The sequence below is a fragment of the Oratosquilla oratoria genome, chromosome 23 (assembly GCF_046742065.1).
Source record: "Oratosquilla oratoria isolate Oo_2021 chromosome 23, ASM4674206v1, whole genome shotgun sequence".
Lineage (NCBI taxonomy): Eukaryota > Metazoa > Arthropoda > Malacostraca > Stomatopoda > Squillidae > Oratosquilla > Oratosquilla oratoria.
The window spans coordinates 15,587,869-15,612,538 of NC_134799.1; the positions used below are offsets into that span (position 1 = coordinate 15,587,869).

At 36.2% G+C, this 24,670-nt stretch overlaps 1 protein-coding gene across 3 annotated transcripts in view; it reads left to right on the forward strand.

Moving 5' to 3' along the window:
• The first annotated feature begins 6,661 nt into the window (after positions 1–6,661).
• Positions 6,662–24,670, forward strand: part of LOC143037984 (glycine receptor subunit alpha-4-like) — a 125,841-nt gene continuing 107,832 nt past the window's right edge. The window contains exons 1-2 of one of the 3 annotated variants that reach the window (XM_076206752.1): positions 6,662–6,769; positions 17,676–18,180. The gene's annotated coding sequence lies outside the window, so the exon portion shown is untranslated. Of the gene's footprint in view, positions 6,890–17,675; positions 18,181–24,670 lie in introns of all 3 variants that reach the window. The other 2 variants (XM_076206754.1, XM_076206753.1) reach the window with 2 other exon arrangements.

Below are 24,670 nucleotides of genomic sequence, written 5' to 3' on the forward strand. Positions count from 1 at the left end.
GTGCTATATTGTTTTGTATTGCCTTGCACTCCATTGTATTGCATCGCATTGTGCTGTATTGTGTTGTGTTGTATAGTATTGTATTTCGTCTCCGCTGAGACATTAGTAATATTTTGTCAGCAGTGACCAGCGCTTCTATCTATTATTCCGATTTCGATACGAGTCCCGATACTGCTCTGAACTTCCGATTCCGGTATCGAGTCCCGATACTGCTCTGAACTTCCGATTCCGGTATCGAGTCCCGATACTGTTCTGAACTTCCGATTTCGATACGAGTCACGATACTGCTCCGAACTTCCGATTCCGGTATCGAGTCCCGATACTTCTCTAAACTTCCGATTCCGATACGAGTCCCGATACCGCTCTAAACTTCCGATTCCGATACGAGTCCCGATACTGCTCTGAACTTCCGATTCCGGTACCGAGTCCCGATACTTCTCTAAACTTCCGATTCCGGTATCGAGTCCCGATACTGCTCTAAACTTCCGATTCCGATACGAGTCCCGATACTGCTCTGAACTTCCGATTCCGATACGAGTCCGATTCCGATACCTGCAATGATTCATGGTTATTTTCAGGCCCTGCAGTTGGTTTGGGAAACAAATACTTTATGAACAAAGTACATTTATTAATCATTTATCGGAATCGGAAGTTTAAAACAGTATCGGGACTCGTATCGGAATCGTTAAGAACTTTGGTATCGTCCCATCAATACAAAGAAACAACACATAAGAACATTAGAATGGAGAAGACTGCAAGAGACCATAAGGCCTACACTAGACAGTTCCATGTCCATTACCTCCTGTCATCCCTATTCATAAAGCTATCTAACCTATTCTTAAAACAACCGATAGTTTCAGCGCTCACTGTGTGGTTGCTAAATCTACTCGGAAAAAGCCTTGACGAGCCCCACAGTCCTTCTCCAGAAGCCAATCCGAGTTCGCGACCCAACTTCGGAAATGATAAAACGACCGTTACCCCATCTAGACCGAAGTCAGGCTGTAACCAACATTACACATAAGTACATGATATGTTGCGTCATCATGATAGCCCAGATTGCAAAGAATGTTTGCACAAAGGATCAAATATGGACGCGCACAAGATGGAAGACAGGAAGTCAAGATGTCAGATTCAATATTCACGTCTTAACCACCTAATCCCACAATAAATGTAGATAAGCAAAAGGGTTAACCATCCAACCCATACACATTAATATTGTATTCTTTTTTATAGAGAATGGTACTATGCACGCGTATTAGGTATAACACAAATCAAATGTGACTACCGGCAACTCATAAAGTAGGAATGCCAGTTCAGCAATTTGACCTAGGACGCCTGAAGTGGGCCGTGTTAACAGTAGTATTGCAGTGAGAGTGACATAATTAAGGCTCTCGTAAGTGTATCTCATTTCAATAGAACTATAATCAAACTATCAAAAACCAAATTATTTTTTTATTTTTTATTTTTTTGTTTTTTTATGTAATACCCCATAGGGATTACAAGCCCCCTACTAGAACGACAACTTTGATGTCTGTAAAAAGTTTGTACCAGAAGTTCCTCGACCCGGTTTTCGTCACGTATCTCATACATTTATGGATTGCTGTTCTTCTTTAGACACTGTCCACATTAGTGGCAGTAATGCATAGTCAAGGAGAAACCGCGGCGGTTGAAACCGCTTGTGTGAACAGGTCCTTAGTCTCCTGGAGAAGGGCACTTCTTCAACACTAAAGGGAATCACTAAATACCCACTAACTCACTAATTTTCAGTGTGTGGATCCTAGTTGTAGTTGTCTTTGGTCACAATGCAACGATGCTATACAGATATGATATGGCAAAGCAATCAGTGACAAGGAACAGTAAATGCATTTCCTTTATGTTAAAGAAATAAACACAAATGAAAAAAATCTAACAATTACCTTTACACCAACTTGTACCTATAGCCCTCTCGTCTATAACAAGAATCTCACAATGTTCATCTATGGTCTATTGTCCTTTCGTTTTCACTGCCTATGAGACACATATAACAATAAAACTGGCAAGCTCCCAGGCACACGCCACCAGGGACACAACGCTATATCAAATCCAGGGACAAAGACGGGTTTAATTAATCCAAGACCATCTCAACGATCCTAAATTTTCACACAAATACAAACCTGAGGACTTAACTTTCAAATGTTTATCATCTTATACAGGCAATGCACCCCCGCTGTGCGTCAGTAACATCTGGTATTGATATCAGTTGGATAAATTATTTTCTTTTTTTTCTTTTTTTATTTCTGGGGTTGGAATATATCGCTCATATTTGCATAAACGCCCACCTCCCATGCAAAGAGTGAACACACAGACAAAAACAAGCGATAAAATTAAAATGGATAGGCAAACTGTAACAAACAGAAGGCCACGCGGGCGCGCGCACGTATACACGTACACACAATCACGCATTCACATACACACGTACATATTATATCATAATTGAGTGTACCCATGGGTTCATTGATACACCAAGTCATAAACATCAATAAACTTGTTTCGTGCAGATGTCTTTCCTAGATAAACTTCATCTTCTCTGCTTTCTACTCTCCTTTCTCTCCTCTCCTCTTTACTCTCTTCCTCTCTTCTCCCCTCCTCTCCATTCTCCCCTCGCTCTCCTCCTCCCTCACCTCTCTCCGCCCCTTTCCTGCTTTCTCTTCTTCCCTCTCCTCTCCTCCCATCCTCTCTCCTTCTTTCCTTTTCCCTCACCCTTCTTCACCCCTTCTCCTCCCCTCCCCTCCCCTCCCCTCCCCTCCCCTCTCCTCCCCCCTTCTCTCTTCTCCTCTCCTCTCTTCCTCTCTTTTCTTCTTCTCTCCTCTCTTCCTCTCTCCTCCCTACTTTTGACTCCTCCCTCTTTTCCTCCTTTCCCTCCCTCCACTCCTCTCCCCCTCCCCTCTCCCTCCCCTCCCTTCTCCTCCCTTTCCTTACACAACGCTACCCTTGCCCTTCACTTTAAATATCCCGAATCCTTCCTCCTCCACCACCTCCACCTCCACCTCCTCCACCTACTCTCTCACTCCTCCTCCTCACCCTCTTCAAACTCTCACAGACCACTCAGCTCTGGCTTCTACCTGTTGGGGGTCTGAACTCCCCACCCCCTCCTCCTCCTCCTCCTCCTCCTCCTCCTCCTCTTCCTCCTCCTCCGCCTCCTCCTCCTCCTCCTCCTCTTCCTCCTCCGCCTCCTCCTCCTCCTCCTCCTCCTCCTGACGGCGACGGCTCTCCTAACTAGTTTTGCGTCAGCCAATCCAGTGGTAGTAAACAACGAATACAAGGCGACTCCTGCCGTGTACCCGAGCGAAGTGACTCTCGGAACAAATGGGCATGTGGCACCCTAGCTGTACATGTGCATATACATGTGCACATACACATACATATACATGCACATATACACATACAAATACATATACATATGCATATACATATACATATACATATACATATACATATTCATATACATATACATATACATATACATATACACATACATATACATATACATATAGATGTATATGTACATATGCATATATATCTATATATCTATATATATGTATATATATATATATATATATATATATATATATATATATATATATACTCCATTTATTTAAAGAAGTCACTTTCCTCACCATCAAGTAAATATTTGTTGGTACTTCGTAAATACTGGATTACATTTTTGTCACTTATAAAAAAAAAAAAGTAACACAATAGAAAATTGACAATGGGAAAAAATGAAATAAACATTATGAGTAAGATTTTTTTTTTTTTTTTTTTTTTTTTTTTTTAATGATTTCGTGTCAGAGGATTTTCAGAGTTCTCGTATTTTTGTACATCAGGACAAATGAACCTGGCACAGCTGCATTCAGTAACGTATTCTGATTACTAGTGGTGCATGGCAATTCTGACGTGTTTAAATGTGTTTTAGCTTTGATGTTACTGAAAGACAAGCGTACGGGTCTCTCTTTGGTATTACAGCAAAGTACCAGTAAGAGCGTTAATTGTGAATGGGTTGGAAGTTATACAAATACCGTTCCACGCTGGGCTGGGTTTGGCATTTAGGTCCTCATAAAAAAAAAAAAAAAAAAAAAAATCTATATACCAAGAGCTTTTCCCCCCTTATAAGGGAGGTAGCCAAGTCAAAGGCACGTACCTACTCCCACTCATACCACTCCAATCCAGCACCCCTTTTCCACTCTCATCTTAGCTCCTCATGGATGACAGGTCATCCCTGTATCCCGCCCACTACCCTGGGTCAAAAGCAATGTAACAAGACAATATATATATATATATATATATATATATATATATATATATATATATATATATATATATATCGTGACATCCTGACAGGTGTATGAATGGTAAGAATGGAAAGACACAATTGGGAAAAAGTGACTTTATTCCTGACCGGTTTCGCCTTTGAGGCTTCTTCAGAGGTTTTATATATATATATATATATATATATATATATACATATATATATATATATATATAATATATATATGTTATACATATATTATATATCATATATATATGCATATATATAAACATATATAAATACATATATATATAAATACATATATATATATGTATATATATACATATATATATATTTATATACATACATATATATATATATATATATATATATATATATATATATATGTATGTATATATATCTAAGTCTAAATAAAAATATTCTTCTAAAAAACGCTGTGGAAGTCGGGGACAGGTGGTATTACGGTGACACTTTGTCCTAAAAATATTCTTGAAAAAGCGCTTGGGTAAGTCGGGGTCAGGTGGTATTCTTCTTCTTCTTCTTCTTCTTCTTCTTCTTCTTCTTCTTCTTCTTCTTCTTCTTCTTCGCGTTCCTCTTCTTCTTCTTTGCGTTCCTCTTCTTCTTCTTCCTCGCGTTCTTCTTCTTTTTTTTCTTCTTCTTCTTCTTCTTCTTCTTCTTCTTCTTCTTCTTCTTCTTCTTCTTCTTCTTCTTCTTCTTCTTCGCATTCTTCTTCGCGTTCTTCTTCGCGTTCTTCTTCGCGTTCTTCTTCTTCGCGTTCTTCTTCGCGTTCTTCTTCTTCGCATTCTTCTTCGCGTTCTTCTTCGCGTTCTTCTTCGCATTCTACTTCGTGTTCTTCGCGTTCTTCTTTGCGTTCTTCTTCGTGCTGGAGATCCCGTGTTGGGGTTCCGCCCTGAGGCCGAGGCCGAAGGGGAAAACGAGGGATTAGAGCGCGGAAAGCTGCGGCCCTAGTCCGCTGTTTGCGCAGCCAAGCCTCCGGCGAAGCCCGCGGCTTGTATATATATATATATATATATATATATATATATATATAAATATAGATATATATATATACATATATACATATATATATACATATGTATACACACACACACACACACACACACACACACACACACACACACACACACACACACACACACACACACACACACACACATATATATATATATATATATATATATGTATATATATACATGTTCACAAACGCAAGGCAGCCTATACGTACAGGTCTGTGATTACCCCTATACATATACGTGGTAGTGATGAGGAGCCTACACCAGGAGGCGCTGAGTAGCTGCGGCCGAAGCCTTCACCTAAGTCCTGTTATGCGTTTTAGGTACTGTTGGGGAGAAGTGCGGGATTCGAACGCACAATTAAGCAAATTCTTTGAAGAAAACTTAGGGTGAGACTAGTCAGGGATAAAGCTCGGACCAAGAACCATGACTTTTTCTTATCTGATAATCAAATGAAAAAAAAAATAAATAAATAAATAAATAAATAAATACATAGATAAATAAATAAATAAATGAATAAAAAATAAATTAAAGAAATAATATTTTATTTCATAACAGAGAATGAATGACTAAATGAACAGATAAATAATAAAAATAAATAAACAAATAACTGAATAAATCGATAAAGATATGCATACAAATATGTAAATAAATGAATTAATGAATAAACAAATAAATAAATAGATAAGTGAGCGAACAGAGAAATAGATAGGTGAACTAATATATAAATAAATAGATGAATAAATAAATAGATATATGAATGAATGAATAGATGAACGAGTAGATAAATGAATAAATGAAAAATAAAATCCACTATTGGACCTTCAGTCACCATATCGTAGATAAACAAATAGATAAATAGATAAATAAATAGATATATGAATGAATAAATAGATAAGTGAATAGATAAATAAATAGATAAATGAATAAATAAATGCAAAATAAAATCCACTATTGGACCGTCAGTCACAATATCCTTTGCGGATATGAAACGGATAAGTGTGTGATGCCAGGCACACTATCAACTAGCCCCTTCCCCCCTTCCCCCCTTTCCCCGCTCCCCTCCCCCCTTATCCTCTCCTCTACTCCCTCCCCGTCCCCGTCCCTCTTTTCTCTCCCCTCCCACCCTCTCCCTTTCCCCCCCTACCCCTCCTCCTCCCCCTCTCCCACCAGCCGACCACGAAAACCACCTCTTGCACGCCGCCACAAGGTCAGCGGGGGGGAGGGGGGGAGGGGCGGGGGGAACGGGGGGATCCGCCCCCTTGCCCGGCCCTCCGTATCGTCGAGATGAGGTCTGAGCCGACTAGTGGAGCTCAGTAGCTCCCGTGCGTTGCTGGCGGACAGACGTGGAAGCTCTGTCTTCCACCTCTCTCCTCCACCACTCCACCTTCCACCTCCTCCTCTTCCTCCTCCTCCTCCTCGCTGTGTAGTAAATCTCTTCGGGGCTTTCGTTTTGTGTCCATAGATTTTTTTTTTTCGTCGTGACTAAGATAAACTGAAAAGTTGATAACGTGGTTTAAAGGAAAAAAAAAATGAAAGTTATTACTGTGTAAGTGGACCGAATATTTAAGTAAACGGAAGACAATTGGCCAAGGATTTTGGAGAAAAAAATCTGAAAAATCTTAATTTTAAGAAAAAACAATTAAAAGAAAAGTTAAATGAGAACTATTTCCGAACAACAACGTGAAGATAAAGATATTTTCTAATAAGATATGAATACAATAAGTGACAGAAACAGTGTTTAGAAATACAAAAACGAAAAATAACAAATCAGGAAAGAAACAAAAATAACATTAACATAATCTGAATGTTAAACTTTTTTTTTCGGTAAACAAAGAAAATGGAAACAAAAGAGGAACGTGCACAACCCGCAGAGGTATCAACATCTATGACGTCACTTGGGGGAAGCCTGCTTGCGCAGAATGATGCGCAGTGTCAAGACAGTTGACTAGAACATTTTGTATTTGGTACATTCATAAAAACTACTGACTATGCCTCGCTGCACGGCGTCTTATCAACAGTGTGGCGGGAGAGAGAGGTGACCCGTGGTTCTCAAGGTACCAAGATGGGAAGGGAAATATGATCAAATATTGAAAAATGAAAATGAAAAAAAAAAGACGAAAAAGAAGTGGGTGTGTATTTTGTATTCACTAACCCACGCATACCACTTCTAATGGGAACTTTGGTCATTGTATATTTTGTGTAAGGTCAGTTAAGGTCACTGATTTACCGGCGCTTCTATCCATGTAGACTGTCTTGCGTCCATTGGGCAAAGGCGAAGGATATAAATCAGGATTATTTAGTTAGGAACTCTGAAACTTGACAAAAAAAATTTTTTTTTTGTGGAAGAGGCTTTATCTGAATAAAAATCACCGAACGACATCCAAAATAGAATTATCTTAAGATGAAAAATAGGGTTTATTCGAAGCCTTTTGACTGTAGAGCAGATGTTCTTAAATTAGAACCTCAATATCCTAAAGGGGTATCCGAAAAGGTATTTTAGAAAATATTTTATATAAGAATAATACTTTTTCCTTTTATTTACTGAAAATGAAAATAAAAAGTTGATAGAATTAGGGTCTTCATTTATTGCCGTCTTGTTTTCTTGTGATTAGTAGGATCATCCGAAAATGTATTTTAGAAAATATTTTATATAAGAATAATACTTTTTCCTTTTATTTACTGAAAATGAAAATAAAAAGAGTTTATAGAATTAGGGAATTTGTTCATAGCCGTCTTGTTTTCTTGAGAGTATTAGGGTCATATAAGAGAGTGTTTATCAAATTCAATTGAATTTGAATTTTGGGGTTTTAGGTCTGAAAAAAATTAAGAATCACTGTTTTTGGGGGTGGGATTCTCTCAGCTGATTAAAATCGCCTGGCGACAGAACATAGACGGAACACTAATTGCTGTAGATATTCACACATTTCGTGAGATTTGTTTCTGAATGAGCAAACATTGATTTCACTTCGTCAATTATGTTCATTCAAAACACGGACAATCACATGGGTTACGTAAGTCTTAAGTTATTGAGAAAAGAGCGAATCATTAAAATAAATTGACACGATTTCATTCATAGGGGTTACTATCACTTGTTTTCTGTTTATATTCAAACACACACACACACACGCACACACACACACACACACACACACACACACACACACACACACACACACACACACACACACACACACACACACACACACACACACACACACACACACACACACACACACACACACACACACACACACACACACGCACGCACATCTACACACCTACACACCTCGTGGAGCATTGGTTAGAGTTCTCGCCTGCCACTACGACGGTCCGGGTTCGACTCCCGTCCAGGGCTGAAATAATTTCAGTAACTTTGTGCTGCAGGTTGTTACTCCAACTCTCTTGGGCGGGGAGTTGGGTGTGTGTGTGTGTGTGCGTGTAAGGTCAGCATTACCCACAGATCGGTCATACGAGCTCTGAGCTCTCATCCGGGAGGTTAATAATTGTCGATCACGAGTCCAACACGTGATCCAGGACCATGGTGAATCACACACACACACACACACACACACACACACACACACACACACACACACACACACACACACACACACACACACACACACACACTTGATTAATTATACAAATTATCCTGAGCCTTCAGAATAAATACTGCAACCTAAAATAATTGACAATAAAAAATAATTAAATAATTAATGTCTGTACATAAATAACGAATGAATTGGAGTAAATGATAACAATGTAATTGCGGGAGCTTTACCTTATGCTGAAAAAAATCACCTGACGGCAACCAGAATAGAACATATAATTTGTTTCACGGAGTGAAAGGATAGGAGTCCTAGTATAAAAGGCAAAGGTGGCGGCTTCCACCATAGATAAGGGTCTGCCATCGTAAGCATTCCATTCATCACCCCTCGTCCCCTCCTGTCGACCTTCACCCCTTGCCCCTCGCCCCTCGCCCCTCGCCCCTCGCCTCTCGCCTCTCGCCTCTCGCCTCTCGCCCCTCCTCCCTCACCCCTCGCCCCTCACCCCTCACCCCTTGCCCCTTGCCCTTCGCCCCTCGCCCCTCGCCTCTCACCCCTCGCCCCTCGCCCCTCGCCCCTCGCCCCTCGCCCCTCGCCCCTCGCCCCTCGCCCCTCGCCCCGTAACTCTAAGGACAACCGACAACCCTGGAAGACCTTGTCGAGGAGAAGAATAATCGACTTTAGATTTATTGTTCTTCTTCTTCGTCCGACATTCGGCTCCAGAAGAACTTTGGTCCCCAAATGAGGTTGTTTACTGCAACAGTCCCCGGGCATTGGCTGCATAAATCTTGTACGGTCAATGTCTTTAGGTCTTTAGTGATTCCCCTGCGGACCAGGGCTACGTAGCATTCTTCTGTGGGTAAAAGATGAGTCTCCTATCAAAAAGAATATAAAAATAAAAACAAATAAAACAAAAGTAAAAATGAAATACAAGAATATATGAATGAATAAATGAATAAATGAATAGATAAGTGGATGTATCCCAGGGATAGAAGCGCTGGACATTGGTGATAAAGCATTGAGACATGGCATGATGGATCTCGTTGCTCATAACTTTGGCCGGATTCTCTCATAAAGTTTGAGTTGATTTATGACTCAAAGCATAGTTCCTGTTGATCGAAGAAGCTTTTAGCAGCAAATAAAAAATAAAAAATGAAATAAAATAAAAAATAAAATAAAATGAAATAAATAAAATAAGACAAAATAGAATAAAATAAAATTGAATAAAATAAAATAGAATAGATTGAAATAAATTAGAATAAAATAAAATAAATAAAAAGTAAAATAAATAGATAAATAAATTTATAAATAAATAAAATTCCTTATATGTTTCACTTGCTGTCGCCAAGCGATTTTATTCAGCTGATATAATGTATTTCCCTAATCCCCATATCCCACCAATTTTGGGTTGATGCATATTTTTAGGCATTAGTTATAGTTAAACCCTTTTGGGCTCCTAAACTCATTAGTTTAATCTTAACCTCTGACTAACTGTTCACAGGGAACATTCAATCCTTTTAGTGTTTCAGGTAGTTTATCTTAACCAAGGTTAAACCCTTTCGGTAACAAAATGGTTAAACCTCTCTGAAGCTGATCTAGATTAACGCTCGATTAACCTTCTCACTAGACTAAGAGGGTTAAGAACTTCATTCCCGTTAACGTCAGTCAGTTTTATTCAGTTTAAGTTAAAACCAAATTGATCTCTTTCAAGACTTTTTGTCGTATTTTTTTCGTTTGATTCTCTAAACAAATGACTTCGACGCAAGTGCCGTTGGATGATTTTATTAACATGAGACGAAAATCTAAGCGACGAGTGGGTTGGAACGGACATCATAATTCCAGATATAATGGAAATACTTTATTTAATTTCTTTTTCCACTTTCTTCAGTCTCGTTGGCGAAGGGAGACGGGCAAAATCGCATCGGATATTCAGGGCATGATTGGGTCGGATTCCTCTCCGACTTTCCAGAATCCTGTCTTTACCTCCTTCAACCATCCATCGCAACCCTCTATTTTCTATATCCCGCCTTTGTTTCCTTTGTCACGTGGTCCTACTCAGCTGAAGAAGACCTTTGTAGATCCCATAATACCGCTTGACGCGAGCCATCAATCTTATTCTTTCTTCTAGATAAGGAAATTCTATTTTGTTTTCTACAGACGCTTGTGCTGGGTCGTTCGTAAAATCGGTTGGATCGCATTTGGTATTCAGGTCAGGATTTGGTCAAATACTTCTATGGTGGTTTCTCGACCTTCTCTCTTCATTACATCTTCGGCATCTATATTCTATTTCTATGTTCATCTTAGCTGTCGCCGAGCGATTTTATTCAGTTCAACGGGAAGCCTATATGGACGTTAAAGTTCTGAACGTTTGTCTTTAGGTGTCATCAAGAGTGGATTTATGTGGATTGTTTAGAATGGGGCCCGCGCGGTAGCTCACTGGAGGCCGTAGCAAACTCATAAGTAGGAGGATGTGAACTTGATTCCCGGGTCTCTTGGCCAGGTGAGGAGGCGACTCGACATCGGTATATAAAAAAAAAAAAAAACACTGCTTGTCGCAGGTGACAGGGCTTTGCCTTCCCAGGGGTTTCTCACTTCCCACAGAATGGGAGTCGGAGAGTGAGTTGATTGAGCAAAGAATGGATTACATTGGCAGAGCTAGAAGCTGTCAGGAAACTTTTCGGGGGGATGAAGGGGCTAACACACTGGGCTATTTTTCCTTCAACCAACCTCCCAATAATCGAAGGTACCGTTCATCTCCGAACTTTTTCCGGCGTAAAATCACCAAGGGAATATATACATATATATATTTTTTGCAACAAATGTCTTTTGATATGCTGGAGGAAAAATATTTTCCTTCGTCATTTCCATCTCAAAAGCTGCGGGGAGCAAATCTCCTCCGTAAGTCGGAGGAAAAATATCCCAGTGTGATAGCCCGTTCATGAGTTAATCGAACCGGGTTGATCCCAGTGGCTATAGGTCAACGTCTTCGAGGAATAAAATCGTCTTCGTTTTGCGCCAAGATAAAAGTAGGCTGGCGTTCATTACATTTTACGAGCGATTTTCTCTCCTTTATGGCCACACCCTACACGTGACCTCCTTTTCCGCGAATGTCCTATTTTACAACGTATGCCCTATTTCTAGAATGGTCCTAAGACGTTCCTACTTTCACTACAGTGTTTTCTTGTGGCGGTCCTATTTCACAGAGGTACTACCGTTCAGTCCTATTTCTACAACGATCCTATTCTAAAGCAATCTTAATTTCACTACGATATTGTCTTGTAGGAGTCCTATTTCCACAACGATCCTATTTTAAGACGAACTTAAATTCACTACAATAGTGTCTATTATAGTGTTTTTTTTACAGTGGTAATACAGTTTAGTCCTAGTTTAAAACGGTTTTACTCTAAATTTCCATTTCGCGTTACATGGGTCAGTCTGTATGTCCCCATATAATTTCATTCAATGTAGGGAAACCATCTTTAGTCAGTAAGTTAATTGTTTAATGTTGTTCATGATTTTTCTTAGAAATATTTTGTCGATAATTAATGATAATTCGTTTTAACGTCGCAAACTTACCCTATCAGATTTGTAGCGTGTAATTTAATAAACCATACCCTAGGCCCAACCCACCGATGCCAGGGTTCAAACTGCCATCACCTCGACCCCCAGCGCAATTAGCGACGCTCCACTGGCGCTTTCTATAGAAAATGGCGTAGTTGATATAATTGATAAACTTTATTATTATGGGTCATTTGCAAATCCGTGGGGTGGCAGCGAAACGTGATTAGTATGTCCCGTAGATTTTTTCTTATTTAGCCTTTCATGTGTTGAGTGGTTTGTCGGTTTCGGTGCTGCATTGTATGACGCTGTCCAGCGTTCGATTCCTACACACCAGTAAATACACATTATGACTGAAGTCCTAGCATATAGGGCAAAGGTTTTGACCACTTTTTGCACAAATCGGATCATGACCGAGTCCAGTGACTGATTATTGCCTTGGCAGTCTAAGTACAGCTGGCGAAGATGACGACTTCAGCGGTAGTTCAGGGCCTCAATGCGTACGATCCTACTCTTTTCTAATTGTGAAAAAATAAATTATATAGGATATAATAATAGGACATACGTTTACAGAACTGCGTAATTTATGAAATATTGGTATTTATCATCTCAAAGGTTTTTCATGCAGAATATTTTTTCTAAATTTTATTTTGGCCACTGTCGAACGATTTTCTTTATATATATATATATATATATATATATATACATATATATATGTATATATATGTATATCATATATATATATACATATATACAGTATATATATATATTTATCTATTTATATCTTCATATATTTGTATATCTATTACATATATGTATATATATATATATATATTTACATATTTATCTATTTATATATTCGTATATTTGTATATGTATTATATATATATATATATATATATATATATAAAATATATATACTGTATATATATATATATATATATATATATATATATATATATATATGTATATATATGTATATATATATATATATATATATATTAGTTACATATATTCATATATTTACATAACTCCATATTTGTATATCTATAGATTTATATATCTATACACACATTGATATATTTGTAGATTTATATATCTATATATTGATATATTTATATATATATATATATTTATATATATGTATATATATGTATAAATATATATACATATATATATTTATATATATACATATATATATATATATATATATATATACATATATTTATGTATATATATACATTTATATATATGTATACATATATATATATATATATATATTTGGATGATGGAGAACATATATACAGGGGGAGGCTCGGAACCCTATACACTCTAACGTTTCGTTCGCGTAGAACTTCTTCAGAGAGTGTATGTAGAACTGCAATTGGAGTTTATGTACTAAATCTAATTATCTTTTCGGACACTTGGGAAAGGTCGTTTTTCTGGCGTGTTTTAGAATTAAAATACTAGTTTCTTTAGCTAAATTGATAAACCCTCCTCGATGATTCGATGAATTATTAGTAGAAATATATGCTGATTCAACAATTCTTCTAGTGAATTTATCAAAACCTTTATGTAGCACTTCAGCTTCTCTCCAGTTTGGTAAATGATCGAATTTTTCCGCATGAACCACTAAAGAATTAGATGTCCTATGTGCTTTTATGTCGTTTTTATGTTCATAAATTCTTTTTTCTAATCCTCTTGACGATTCGCCATAATAAGCCATTGAGCAACTATTGCACGGGATTTTGTATACGACGCTGTTTTCGGAATTGGTTCTCTTTTCAGAAGTCTTTATTAAATCACCTATCCTCTTGTTAGTTATTTTAGCTATGTATACAAAATCCCGTGCAATAGTTGCTCAATGGCTTATTTTGGCGAATCGTCAAGAGGATTAGAAAAAAGAATTTATGAACATAAAAACGACATAAAAGCACATAGGACATCTAATTCTTTAGTAGTTCATGCGGAAAAATTCGATCATTTACCAAACTGGAGAGAAGCTGAAGTGCTACATAAAGGTTTTGATAAATTCACTAGAAGAATTGTTGAATCAGCATATATTTCTACTAAATTCATCGAATCATCGAGGAGGGTTTATCAATTTAGCTAAAGAAACTAGTATTTTAATTCTAAAACACGCCAGAAAAACGACCTTTCCCAAGTGTCCGAAAAGATAATTAGATTTAGTACATAAACTCCAATTGCAGTTCTACATACACTCTCTGAAGAAGTTCTACGCGAACGAAACGTTAGAGTGTATAGGGTTCCGAGCCTTCCCCTGTATATATGTTCTCCATCATCCAAATAATTTGTCTAAAATACTTATCAATATATATATATATATATATATATATATATGTATATATATATATTTTATATTTACATATATATATATTCATATATTTATATACGTATATATTTGTATATTATAGATTTATATATATATATATATACACACACACACATTGATATATTTGTAGATTTATATATCTATATATTGATACATTTATATATTCACATAAGTATATATTAACTTTTATATACATTTATTCGTTTATTAATTAATTAGTTAATCAATCTATTCATTTATTCATTATTTGACCTAGTTATGTATCTATTGATCTAATCGATTGTCTATTTCTATTATTCATTTTTATCTATCATTATCTTTAATTATGTATTATTATTTATTTGAATGAATAGATTAATTGATTCATGTATTTATTTATTTATTTATTTGTCTAATTTTAGTTTCCCTTGGGTCTATTCATATCAAGCTCCTCTGACAAACGCGTTGAAACAAAAGCAATTTTCGGTTTTCGAAAATTTACTTCTCTTGGTGACACCATTCCAGGTCGGTCGGGACGGACAGACTCCGGCGCAAAAATTCCGACATATTTTCAGGTCGCATGCGCGCAAAATGAAAACAACTGAAATTCAGGTCTCCGAATAGTTCCTAAAATGTATATATATATATATATATATATATATATATATATATATATATATATATATATATATACATATTATATATACATATATATATATATATATTAATATACATATGTATATATGCATATATATATTAATATATATATGTATATGTATATATATCAATATATATATGTATATACGTATATATATATATATATATATATGTATATATATATATATATATATATATATACTATATGTATGTATATATGTACATATATATATATATATATGTATATATATATATATATATATGTATATATATATATATTAGCACAGCGTAATGTAATAGCACATTGGTAAAATGAAACTTGTTAACCCACTGTCGGATAAAAGAAATCAGAAATACTAATTATCTGTATATTTCGACCACTGACTGTGGTCCTCTTCAGCAGAATGATACAAAGGAATAGAGTTAACAAGTATAAATATGGACAGGGAGAGAACAATTAGGAGACGCGGACAAGGGGACTCAGGTTATTTGGGGTTGGTATGTGGGAATCTGTCCTGCTGCTTTCATAATTAATTTGTTTGCTGCCATCCATGTGATCCAGTCTGGTGACCATTGACCTTTCGATAAATTAAAATTGGGTAGGTGTTTAATGAGAGAGGATTCAATAATTTTTCTTCGAAAACTACACTGGGATTTATAAATAATTTCAGCCTTTTCCCAATCCATGCGGTGGTCCTCCTTACTGGTGTGGAGAAACACAGCTGAATTTTCTTGTCCGTACTTAACCGAATTTTTATGCTCCTTTATTCTCGTGGTTAAGTCTCTTCCTGTTTGGCCCCAGTACACTTCATCACAGTCTTTGCAGGGAAGTTTGTACACACCGGGGCTGTTTTCTACGTTGGTGCGTCGGTGTACATTCACTACTTTCCTAATTTTTAATTACCCCAACAGTTTATTCAGGAAAGTAGTGAATGTACACCGACGCACCAATAGAGGTATTTAATTGGGACAAGGGATTTAACAAGAGTGATGCAGGCATGGTCATCATATTAAAACAGCAGTGAAGGATTCGTAGTAATGAGATTTAATTTGATAAATTTAGGTTTAAGAAGGAAATAGACAAGAACTGGTTTACCAATAGAGTGAGTAACGCATTGAATAAACTTAGTAAACATTGAATGAGTGCTGAAACAATAGGTCATTTTAAGAGAAAGGATACATGGAACTGCCTAGTGTAGGCCTTATGGTCTCTTGTACTCTCCTCCATTCTTATATTCTGCCACCAGGCGATTTTATTCATCTAAAGATGAGCCTTTTTTGTAGTGAAAGGATTAGAAATATCTCCAGGATATTTTATTAAAATTCAATGAAGTTCTTATACTTGACGTAATCATTTAATATCGCCAAAGTAGGTAATTTGTGTAGATTAGATGACTATGGTAATTGCTAATTTGGCCTGTAAGTGGTGATTATCACCGACTATGAAGAATCTTTTCACGAAAAAATTTGGCTCTTTCTAAAAAATTATGAGAGAGAGAGAGAGAGAGAAAGAGAGAGAGAGAGAGAGAGAGAGAGAGAGAGAGAGAGAGAGAGAGAGAGAGAGAGAGAGAGAGAGAGAGAGAGAGAGAGAGAGAGAGAGAGAGAGAGAGAGAGAGAGAGAGAGAGAGAGAGAGAGAGAGAGAGAGAGAGAGAGAGAGAGAGAGAGAGATAAGCACCTAAACAAGATGCTGTAATGACTGTCATTTATTTGATATTATTGGTTTGTTTGTTTTGTTATCATTTGTCTGTTTACTATTATTTGCTTGATGCTCATTTATTATTAGTTATATGTCAATTTATTATTTAGTTTATTATTTAACTATATCTATGCATTTATTTATGTATTTTATTAATTATGATTTACATTATTAGAGTTTTTATTTATTTATTGATTGATTTATTTATCATTATTATAATTTTTTCGCATACGACCTAGATATGGACCAAAAGGTCCTGTCAGCATGCTCCGCCTATGTAATCCTTTGTAAATCCTTTGAGAGAGAGAGAGAGAGAGAGAGAGAGAGAGAGAGAGAGAGAGAGAGAGAGAGAGAGAGAGAGAGAGAGAGAGAGAGAGAGAGAGAGAGAGAGAGAGAGAGAGGGAGTGAACTCTTTTAGAAATGACGTTGGATCTTCTAAAATCTTCATCAGGGATTTTGAAAGATTTTGCTGCTTATCCTGTTACATATGACATGAGTGAATAATTAATGGTATTCTCTTGCTGCATTTGACTTAACACATAGGCACAGACTTTTGATGAATCTTTTTTAAGTGCACATGAAACTGTGAAGTATGTTAAGTAACCTGGTTATATGTATGAAGAGCCCCACACTTCAGTGGGGCCTCTGAAGTATTAAAGAAGTATCAAAAGAACAAAACTATAAAGAGAGAGAGAAAGATAAAAGAGGAAAGAGAGACACAAAGAGGAAACGCCTGTCGAATAACATGGTGCTCAAGAAGTATGCTTACCGCGTGTAAGAACATCAATGTGGAAGGAACCATTACGAAAATCACCTTTTCACACCAAAGACATTTCAAGGGACTTCGGCACATAAAAAGGGCTATTGTCCTGACCTGAAGACTTTGGAGGAAACTCTTCCTACGTGACTGAGCATCTGCAGGAAGGCGGAGAGAAGTTGTTAACATCACAGTTCCTTGCCACAAGACACAAATCCTCCTCTTCCTAAAGAAGAAGAAGATTAACCTCTCGATTTGCAACCAGTAGACGCTAACAACACAAGCATAAAGGTAAGGTAGCGCTATTCCTAATCTAACACAAACTTTTATTTAGATAATAACTTTATTTAGATAATAACTTTATTTAGATAATAACTATATTTATATAATAACTTATTTAGATAATAACTTATTTAGATAATAACATTATTTTAGAAAAAGAAAATGTAAAAATTCAACAGAAGCACATAAAATAAAATAGAATAGAATAGATGTGAGCATAATAGAATAGAATAGAATAGAATAGAATAGAACAGAATAGAATAGAATAGAATATAATAGTATAGAATAGAATAGATTAAGATAAAATAAAATAAAATAAAACAAAATAAAACAAAATAAAACAAAATAAAGCAAAATAAAACAAAAAACAAGTTAAGACAAGGTAAAGTAAGATCAAACTAAACAAAATAAAAATTAAAACAAACCAAAATTCCATTTTACGGCCACTGATATCTTCACATAGGCTTCCTCGCCCGCCCCCTTCTCCCGTTTTCTTTGAGTTGCCTTTCTTTCATCTAGCTTTGCTTTCCTTCCTTCCTTCCTTCCTTTCTTTTTTCTTTTCTTTTTTGATTTTTTTTTCGACTCATGTCTCTCCTCTCTTTCTTCTTACAAAGCCTCCAATAGACCCAAAAATTTCCTGTTTGATCTTCTGGGGTATGTATATATATATATATATATATATATATATATATATATATATATATATATATATATTATATATATATATATATATATTTGTCAACCACAAATCACTTTTAATTCCATGCCATCGCAGTCGAGACTGAAGAATCGCTCGATGGAGGCATCCGTTGGAAATTGAAACGTGGACGAGCCGAGGATTCTAACCCAGCTAACCTTTAACTTTGTTACGGGTTAGCATATACATATATATGTATATGCATGTATGTATATACTGTATATATGTATGTATATACGCACATTTGTATGTATGAATATATACATGTATGTATGCATGTATATAAGCATGTATGCATGTATATACATACGCATAGATATACAAATGCGTGTGTCTGTGTGTATATACGTATGTATACACACATATACACATAAATACATAAATATGTGTGTATGTGGGTGCATGTATATATGTTCACGTATGTATGTCTGTGTACTTTCTTATATGTATATCTCCTTTACATACAATGTTATTTCAGGGACACAGAGGGTATCCAGCTTTTCAGAAAAAGAAATAGAGCACATTAAATTAATTTAATTGAGATGATTATTAAAAGACAAATTTGACAAGGAAATGAAATCACTAGAAGAGGGTAAGGCCACAACGGGAAAAGACAGAAACCAATATAATTAGATGAATAAATAACAAATTAATCAATTAATCAATCAGACAACAAACACAAAAGTAGGTAAATAGATAAAAAATAGATAAAAATAAATTAGTAAATAGATAAATATACCGATAAACAAAGAGTGGATCTTGATATCAAGAAATAAAATGTCAAAAATCTCTAATTTTGTAAAATAAGCAAATTGTGATATTTACTCAATAGAACGGTAGAGTCCTGTAAGATAGGTGTATTTCTGTAGATCCGATGGAATCCTGTAGATCCGGTGGAGTCTGTAGATCCGGTGGAGTCCTGTAGATCCGGTGGAATTGTGTAGATCAGTTGGAATCCTGTAGATCCGGTGGAATTGTGTAGATCAGTTGGAGTCCTGTAGATCCGATGGAGTCCTGTAGATTCGGTGGAGTTCTGTAGATACGGTGGAGTCCTGTAGATCCGGTGGAGTCCGGTAGATCCGGTGGAGTCCTGTAGATCCGATGGAGTCCTGTAGATCCGATGGAGTCCTGTAGATCCGATGGAGTCCTGTAGATCCTGTGGAGTCTTGTAGAACCGGGGGAGTCCATTAGGTCCGGTGGAATCCTGCAGACCCGGTGGAGTCCTGCAGATCCTGTGGAGTCCTGTAGATTCGGTAGAGTTCGGTAGATCAGTTGTAGTCGTGTAGATTCGGAGGAGTCTTGTAGATTCGTTGGAGTCCTGTAGATCCTTTGGAGTCCTGCAGACCCGGTGGAGTCCTGCAGACCCGGTGGAGTCCTGTAGATCCTTTGGAATCCTATAGCTCTTGTGGAGTCCTGTAGATCAGTTGGAGCCCTGTAGGTCAGTTGGAGTCTTGTAGATCTGGTGAAGTTTTACCGATGGCACTTTCGGCCGAGCCCCCGTGAAGCAGTGACTGGCACAGCCGGTAGCTCGTAAGTAATAGAGGTATTAAATACACAAACATATAAAATAGCAAATAAAATGCAAACAGACAAACGATTAATAGATAAATAGATAAGTAGATAAATGAATAGATAAATAGATAAATAGATAAATAAGTGAATGAATAGATGAATAACTGAATAAATAAATAAGTAAATAGATATATAAATCTATAAATAATTCAACAACTAAACAGATAAATAAATAAATAAGTAAATAAACAGATAAGATATAAGGTAATTGAAAGGAATTGTAAAATTTAGCCTCAAATCTCCTCAAACACTCGCTGCCGTGACTCTCTCTCTCTCTCTCTCTCTCTCTCTCTCTCTCTCTCTCTCTCTCTCTCTCTCTATTTATATATATATATATATATTATATATATATATATATATTATATATATTATATATATATATATATATATGTGTGTACATATCTTTTTATCTTTATCTCTCTGGCTGCTGGCTACCTTCTTTATATAGGGAAAGAGGCCTTATTGAATATAGATGATTAGATAAGTCACTAAGTCTTTTACATCAACAACAGCATTGGTTTATCAACGCTTTGGGAGGCGGGGTTTACAAATGACGTCACATCGTAAGGAGGCGGGACTTATAAATGACGTCAGATCGTTGTGAAGGCTTCAGTGAGGTGACTTTGTCCAATCAAATGTTATTATCATTAGAGGCAAAGCATAAAAGGGGCGGGGTTTATATATGACGTCATGTCGTCGTCTTTGGGTTCGTCTAAAGTCGGCGTGATATCATGTCGGTTATAAAACTATAGTAATGAATATAAAAAAAGAAATAATAATAAATAGATAAGTAAAATGGAAAATAAAAGAAAAATTATATATTTTCAGAGGAAAGTAAGCCCATATTCAATTCGTATAGAAATGAATAAAAATTCTATTACCTATTGCCCGAAATTTGATTCGAATTCAAATGCATAGATTAACCGTCAGTTGACAATAATTCTGATGGTTGGCAGCAATAACAATACCATTTCTGACAACAATTTTATTTTTTTCTCTATAGTGGTCAGGTTCCAGTTCTCTAAATTAGTTTCTTCAAAATATTGTTTATCAGATACATCTTTGGATATTTACAAGAAATAATTAAATTTCTAGAAGAAAAAGTACCTTATCATCTAGAAAAATGATAACTTCCAAGAAATTGTGTTTGGTTAACATTCACAAAATATCTCTAAGCAAAATAACATAATTTGATCCGAGTTAGAACAAAATATTTATAACAATAATCTTAGCACTAATTTCTTTAATAAATGACACTATTATTTTCAACTTCGATATTCAATCTAAACAAAACAACAACGACGACAACAACAACAACAACAACAACAACAACAACAACAACAACAACAACAACAACAACAACAACAACAACAACAACAACAACAACAACAACAACAACAACAACACATTACCTACTCATTTCTTCATCTCACTTTTCGTAAAATGAATTCCAAATTACCAACAAATCCTGGCCTGGAGGTGGATACGGATAAAGAAATTATTCTTACGTTACCAGCCTCTACCTAGAAGAGATCACGCCCGTCAGTGGGCTGACAAAGGCGTCAAAAGATATGATTTCCCACTCAGTGCTGACGTATCAGTCGGCCATCAATCATATCATAATCTAGGATGAGGCTCCTATTCCATCACACGCCAAGGGAGTCTCTGTGCGTGTAGGTTACACGCTAGTGCTGTCTAGAGCACATGGCGAACATACATACACATGCACACGTGTATAATTACACACACATGTATGTGTGTTTGTGTGTGTTTGTGTGTGTGCATTCACCTTGGTCTTTGGATCACGTGTTGGACTCGTGATCGACAGCTATTTCTCTCCTGGAAGAGAGCTCAGAGCTCTTATGACCGATCTATGGGTGATGCTATGACCTTTCACACACACACACACACACACACACAACTCCCCGCCCACGAGAGTCAGAGTAACGACCCGAAGCACAGCGATACCGAAATAATTTCGACCCTGGGCAGGATTCGAACCAGGTACTGCGAGCACCACCGTACTTCCCTGTCCAGCGCTCTAGCAACCGCGCCACCGAGTGTGTGTGTGTGTGTGTGTGTGTGTGTGTGTGTGTGTGTGTGTGTGTGTGTGTGTGTGTGTGTGTGTGTGTGTGTGTGTGTGTGTGTGCGTGTGTGTGTGTGTATGTGTGTGTACGTGTGATTGACCACGGTCTTTGGATCACGTGTTGGACACGTGATCGACAGCTATTACCCTCCCAAAAGAGAGCTCAAAGGTCATATATGACCGATCTATTGGTAATGCTGTGAGCTTACACCAACACCCACACCCAACTCCCCTCCCACGAGAGTTGGAATAACGACTCTGATTTTTTTCAGCCCTGGGCGGGATTCGAACCCGGACCGCCGCGGTGGCTGCCGGGGACTCTACCACTGCGCCACGAGTCGTGTCTGTGCGTGTGTGTGTGTGTGTGTGTGTGTGTGTGTGTGTGTGTGTGTGTGTGTGTGTTCATTGATAACAGATTCTATATTGTTCATATCAATAACGCTGTAACAATTGTATTGATATTTTTTCATTACAATTTTTGAGTTTTATGAAAAAAAGACGAAAAAGAAAACGAAAAACCAAAATCACCTAATTCCCATAAAACCTTATTGTCAAGTGGTCAGAGTATAATTATGAGACGCGATTACGTTAATTAACAAAGATTAGATGATTAATGAAGTCTTCATTTTCTATACATCATTTTGACTGCTCTGTCTACTCTAGAATTATCTCTAGTGGAAACTAGCGTAACCAAAATGAAATTGCGTTAGTGAGAGTAAAGTAGGTTAGTGAAAATTTTTAGTGTTAGTAAAAATGACTATTATTGACATTTTATACATTTCTATTCTATCATTAGATAATTTTATTAATACAAGAAAAATATTTTTCTTTAAATTAATCTTATTCTATCGTATTTAGATATATTTAATTAAATTGAACACAATCTAATTGAATTTATCTTTATCTAATTTGGTTTCATTACATTTAATTAAAAAAGGAAGAATTTTGAAACACACTGTCTGTGTTCTTGTGTTCACACAATGTTCACATAAATTCACAAGAACACGTCCCTACTCCCACTGACGACGGCTATCTATCCAGGCTGTCCCTGCACCCAAGGCAAAGGTGACGACCGTAGACGAGAGCCTCATGGTCTTGGCTCCTATCAAGTAAAAAGGTGAGAATAGGTAGTAAAAAAAAAGATAAGTAGATAAATGAATAAATAAATAAATAAATAGATAAATAAATAAATAAATAAATAAATAAATAAATAGATAATAAACAAACAAATAAATAAATAAATAGATAAAATAAATAAATAAATGAATAAATAAATAAATAAATAAATGAATAAATAAATAAATAAATGAATAAATAAACAAATAAATTGATAGAAATAAGATCAATGATAGATAAATAAATGAAATGAAACAAAAAATAAAATAAAATTTAAATAAGGTCAATTGAAATTAAAAAACATAAAAATGAATTACAGGTATGAATATGTTCATAATGAAGAAATAAAGACAATGGCGGACGCCACAAAGGCATTCAGAATATAGAGATAAGCGTATCATCACTGTAATCTAATTGACAATTACTTAGACCGTTCACCTATACGCTCCATCACAAAAATATATATAATGATACTAATAATGATGCTAATAATAATAATATTAATGGTAATAATAATGCTGCTGCTGCTGCTGATAAATAATAGATCAGTAAATAAATGAATAAATAGGTGAATAAAAAGATAGATAAGTAATTAGTCAAATTGATACATGAATAACTAAGTAAATAGACCAACACCGAAAGTATGACATGACAAAACTGACAAATAGATATTAAAAAAAAAAAAAAAAAAAAAAAAAAAAAAAAAAAATTAATTCATTAATTAGATAAGCAACTGAGGCAATACATGGAAACCACATAAATGAATCAACTCACTGAGACGATCTGGAAAAATACACCGAAAAAAATAAAAGATAAATACAAGATAAACGGAAAATGACATAAAAACAACAACAACAACAACTGAACGATAGGACGCTGGGAAGAGTACGTAAATATTGAAAGGCCCCTTTGTCTATCTTGGACTAGACACACACCCTCCAGAGGTCTTACGCAGCTTCGAGAGCCCCTTCGCCTCGCTCTTGAAGGTCTCCATCCAGCAACAGACCCTCTCGTTCTTCTGGAGCCCG